Genomic DNA, 6153 nt, shown 5'->3' with positions numbered 1-6153 from the left:
TAGTTTCAAAACTAATGTGAAACGTTATTTCAAAAACCACAATTTAAATTTACTTCTGCTTACATGACAATTTATTGATAAATATGAATCAGACAGTTTTATTTGCCATTTCGCACATTGTCTTCGAACAATCAGATAAAATATTACGTAATATGGTCATTTATTTATTGCAATGCGATGTTATTTCAAATTGATGTGTAATGGCGAATAGTTTTCGTAGTATATAAAGGGAATAGTCCACGGTCTGCCGGTCTTTCATTTGTCAATGAGTTAGTTCGAAATGCTTACATTTTGTGATTTCTTCAAATAAATATCAATCAAATAAGTCACATGTTAGTATCCGGCTAAGTGCCCGGCATAGTGCAAGACGATTTTGTGCCACGATATCTCATGAGCATAAGTTCGAATCCCGGCGAGGGAAGAACAAACAATTTACAGATTTAACATTGTTGGGCTGATGTTTATACAAATTATGTATACATTTCTTGAAATACAACTGTACAAAAGTTTTTATTAATTCAATCGGTTAAACTTCTTTTAAGTGGCTGTAGTTATTAATTTAATTTCATTGATCTGTTTTCGTTATATCTTGTCATGTATTCTTAATGTTCGCGTCACACTGTCCCGATTTTTACACCGATGGCAACACGATTATGGAAATGTTCAAAATCGGGACTGATCGTATCCAGATCGGGCTATTCGTAGTGCCATCTTTAACCATCTTTATCCATCGGCTACTTTTTCTAGCCTTCAGGGACAACTTCGGGAAGGGTTCTTAATTTTTTAACATGTTAAAAAATCCCCGAAGGTGCGTCCGATGTTGAGGGTTCGTATTGAGTTCGTATCACCATCCTCACCATCGTAATGTCACCGGGAATGCATCTTTGAACATCATATTGCTTTCGTGTTTCCATCGTTTCCATCGGGCAGTTTTGACATTACGATGTCTACACGAATGAATCACGAAGCTACCCGAAGGTCTTACGATGGCAACACGACTTCGTGAAGACCTCGAAATCCCGTCGTGTTGCCATCGAATAAATGTACGAAGGCGACTAGATGGAACTACGACGGCAATAAATCCAGCTAAATGTAAGTTAATTTTTCGCGCTAAAATACATTTAAAGTGCCATGCGCGATATGCACTGGTCAGTCTAATACGACAGTTAGGAAAGACGTTCACAAAACATGGAGCTCATAGCATATGATTCTATGAGAACAAGAAAGAGGACAGCGTTGTTTCTATTAATTCAAATGGAAGAACAAGAAGAGCAGCTATTACAGTCTCAGGATTTACTTTTACAAGTAAAATATTATTTTTTGTCAATTTTCATTTCAAGTAACATATAATGAAAATTATAAACGCGCATCGTACACTAACACTGCAGGTACACGTATATAGGGAAACCAACTTTTTCTTCATTATTCTGATTTTTTATATATCGTCTGAGTTGTTGTCACACGAATGTTTACTCCATAACCATTTTGTTTTCTATATGCCATATTTTGCCGCATTTGTTGCTTTCCCCACATCTTTCCTTTTGTCTATATTATTATGATATTCTCCTGGAAAGAGCTCTTTTTTAATAAAAGGGATCAACGAACCCATTATCTTACCTTTAAGATATATCAGTAAACATGGGAATAATTATGGGTGATTATTCAGACTAGTGCACACATTTTACAGTTCAAACAAGGCAATGCCGAGCGTGGCATCCCCTCGTATGTAACATATTGGGGACAAATATGGACACTATATTTGTATATGACACATGCAGAAAATAGTAAATTGAATATGCATATTTGATGCATAAACTATTTTTTTAGAAAGCAACCAAAACATTCAGTAACTTGAAATACCTTTAATATTGTCTTTAGAACCAGCAGGTAAAAAAATGAGCAACCAATTTCCTGTGTATTATGCTATTTCAAGGAGAAAAAAACAAGTTCCTCTAAATGACCTTGACCTTTGGCCTTGAACGTAAAAAATGCCAGATCATTACAAGGAGGAACAATTTACCAAATGTGATTAAAGTCTTTGGAAGCATATTGGTTTAAGAGTGTCCACAAGGTTGATATTGCCTTGTATTACAACTGCCACTGTGACCTTGACCTTTGAACTTTAAAGTCAATAGCGCTTAAGATATTCTTAACGAGTAACACCATACCAAGTTTTGAGCATTTTGCTTCTAGAGTGTCCATAACAATTTTATCTACACGCAACTTACATGTAGTAGGCGAGGGGATAATAAACTAAGTTATATTTAATATTGATCAAACAATTTAAAACGCGTGATGCCTATATGCCTATATATATAATTTAAATGCATCGTAACTCGTAAGCTGTACACGACGTCTTTTAGACATCGTATGGCCATCGCGCCATCATCGTAATCCATCGTGTAGCCTTCGTGATATGTCGTGTAGGCTTTGGCTGAGATATGAAGCTTAAATACCCGTCTTCGGTTAACCTTCGTATGTCCAACTTTTGCTATCGTATATAATATCGGCACCATCGTATAGACTTCGTTATTCATCGTACTTGCTTCGGTCACCTTTTGGTATTTTAACGAGATCGGGACCAACTTCGTACGAACTTATAATTTTCGCATTCGGGTGTCCATCGTATATAAAAATCGGGACAGTGTGACGCGGGCATGAAGAAAGATTTGATAAACATTTACATTTGTCATTTTGTTTTATTAGATACATAATATGATTGTTTATACAAAAATCTAAAATTGTTACGCAATACAATTTATCATTGGTACCAGGATTATAATTTAGTACGCCAGACGCACGTTTCGTCTACATAAGACTCATCAGTGACGCTCATATCAAAATATTTATAAAGCCAAACAAGTGCAAAGTTGAAGAGCGTTGAGGATCCAAACTTCCAAAAAGTTGTGCCAAATACGGCTACGGTAATCTATGCCTCGTATAAGAACATACAAAACTTTTCGAAAAATTCAAAGTTTTGTAAACAGGAAATTTATAAATAAATGACCACATTATTGATATTCATTTCGGTTTTTACTACTGCGCTGGTGATACCCTCGGGGACGAAATCAAAATAAATTGTGTTTAGAATATAATATCTAAAGATTAATTGATTTACCGATACTCTAAAATTAATTTAGATTTTCTCATTCACTCGTGAATAGTTTATCCAATTTAAAAAAAAAAATCAACAACAAATGAAAATGGTTAAATCACAAAAATACTGAAATCCGAGGTAATTCAAAACAGAAAGTTCTTAATTAAAAGGCAAAATCAAATGATAAAACACACCAAACGAATGGACAACAACTGTCATATTCCTGACTTGGTACAGACATTTTCGTGGTTATTATCTTCTTTTTTGTTACATAAATTACATAAACAGTCATTCTTCTGATACAATTTAAATAATAAGTTTTTTGTTGGTAATATGAATTGTAAAAGTTTTCATCTTTATATTTTTAAATTATTTTCTTCGAAATATTGAAACATGAAAAAAATACAATGGATTAATACTAAGGTTATTATTAAGATATGCGTCCATTTGCAAATACCAATTGGGAGATTCAATTTAATAACTTGACAAATTGACTTGTATAATATGTTTGTTGAAAAACTTGAAACCTCAGATTTTGTCTTAGAATATTGGAAATACTTTTAATAGAACTTTCTGACTAAAACATCTGAAGACAGTCTTTTTGGGATGGCCTTTTACAAAATAAATATTTCTGCTATCCAATTACTCTTACAGACTTTTTTGCTGAATAAAGTGATAAGATATATTGCAAATATCGTCTCTAACTAGATTGACAGATATTAAATTACTCCTTATCATATCTTCAAAATTAACGGTTTTATATTTTATAATGGATTTGTTCACCCAAATTAACTGTTTTCTTGTTTCTGTGAAGTTGGTATCTTTTTTGTCTTTCCACCACCTGACATTACCCAATATTCAAATACTTCTCTAAATAAGAGGGACGAAAGATACTAGAGGGAGAGTCAAACTCATAGAGAGAAAATAAACTGACAACGCCATGGCTAAAAATAAAAAGACAAACAGACAAATACTAGTACAGAAGAAACAGCATAGAAAACTAAAGACTAAGCAACATGAACGCCACCAAAAACTTCGGGTGATCTCAAGTGCTCCGGAAGGGTAAGCAGATCCTGCTCCACATGTGGCACCCGTCGTGTTGCTTATGTTATTACAAATTCGGTAAATAGTCTAATTCGGTTGGTCACATTCGTGTAAAGGGAAAGGGTATTGTAGTTACGACATAAGAAACATATCCGATATCATCTGTGAAACGGTTATTCCATAACGGTCAACAACTCGTGATGGCGTCCGTAAAATTTACGAAGGGATGATTTCAACTTCACCATTTGGAAGTCTTCGTTTAATAGCTTCCTTGTGAATAGCAATCCTCTATCAAGGAAATCATGTTAGGAAATACAAGCCCGGGAATATCGTATCAATTGGGAGGTAAATACTCCGTATGCAGGCGCTGCTGAAATGTTGCTACATAGAAATAAAGAGTTCACAATTGGGAAGCTGAAATCATCTCTTTTGTCGTAAAGTTTTGTTTTCAACCAACCCTTATCGTCAGTTTCTAGATTTAAGTTAATATATGAGGCAGACTTAGTTGTATCTGTAGTAATCTTTATCTCCTGTTCGATAGGATAGATTCGTTCAAAATAGTCACCAAATTTTGTATTATTTAGTGAGAGAACATTATATATATAGCGGAATGTAAAGTTAAAGGATATTGCTAACTTCTTATCTTTCTTCCTGAGAAGTTCCTGTATGAAGTCAGCCTCATAATAATAAAGAAACAATTCGGCAAGAAGAGGGGCACAATTAGTTTCCATTGGAATTCCGACAGTCTGTTGAAAAACACGTCCTCCAAACGTAACAAATATGTTGTCAATCAAGAAATCAAGCATCTTGATAATGTCAGTTTCAGAGAATTTTTGGTTTGAATCAGAGTGATTCTTTACAAAATAGGATTTATAAAATTCAAGGATGTACTTAAAATTTAAACTACAATGTTCTTCTCTTCAAAATTTATCTTAAAAATCAACAAAAAAAACCCTTTAAAGTCATATGAAAAAAATACTGAACTCGGAGGAAAATCCAAAACGGAATGTCCCTAGTCAAATGGCAAAATCTAAAGCTCAAACACATCAAACGAATGGACAACAACTGTCATATTCCCGACTTGGCACATAATTTTTTTTATGTATAAAATGGTGGAATACCCCTGGTTTTGAGCTAGCTAAACCTCTGACTTGTATGAAAGTCGCATAACATTCCATTATATTGACAACAATTTGTGACGAAAACAAATAGACATATTATGTAAACATGATATGAATAGGGGTACAGTAGTCAACATTATTTTTTTATTGTCTTAATCACTATATAAACAAACAAATATAAAAACAAACGTTTACCATGCTACAAAAAAAACAATAACGGGACGTATAAGTACGGAGCAACGTCACATGTAAGAAACACAAAACGGCATATAGACAAAGCATATAAGCAAACATGAAAGACAAGAATACCAATTTATCATAGTACAATAACACAATGACGGGATATATAAGTACAGAGCCACGCCAAATAGATACCACAATAACAGACTAGATAGTAAAGGAAATATTCATAAGACAAATAATGGAATACTGTAATACTTTATAAGATGATAAACAAAGTCAGTACCAAGTATCTATACTTCAAGCCCATCATGTATTAATTGTGAAGTTGTAAAGGAGTGTTTCTCACCTAAGTCTTGGTACCTTTCGATGAACTGCTTTAGAAAAAGAACTAGTCGTTATTTGGCATACCCCATCCTGGTTCATAAACTTTGTGCTCCTATATAAATTGTCTTTAAGACAAACAATTTGTAAAACAAAATGAAACACTGATAAGAAGCCAACGGAAAGGTCAATGCGTTTCTAATTCTCATGCGTCTAATCAACCAGGAGTTGCAATCCTATTTTAAAAATTATTTTAAATATAGCATACACCAATTTAAAAAGTGGCAATTTGTTGGGATTGGATATTAATACTGAAGACAAGAGATTTACTCTGATAAATGTATCTCAATGAGATCAGAGGTAAGACTATTTCATATTCGACATACA

Source organism: Mytilus edulis, chromosome 4 (assembly GCF_963676685.1).
Source record: "Mytilus edulis chromosome 4, xbMytEdul2.2, whole genome shotgun sequence".
Lineage (NCBI taxonomy): Eukaryota > Metazoa > Mollusca > Bivalvia > Mytilida > Mytilidae > Mytilus > Mytilus edulis.
The sequence above is the reverse complement of the archived record's forward strand: the minus strand, read 5'-3'. Positions refer to the sequence as shown.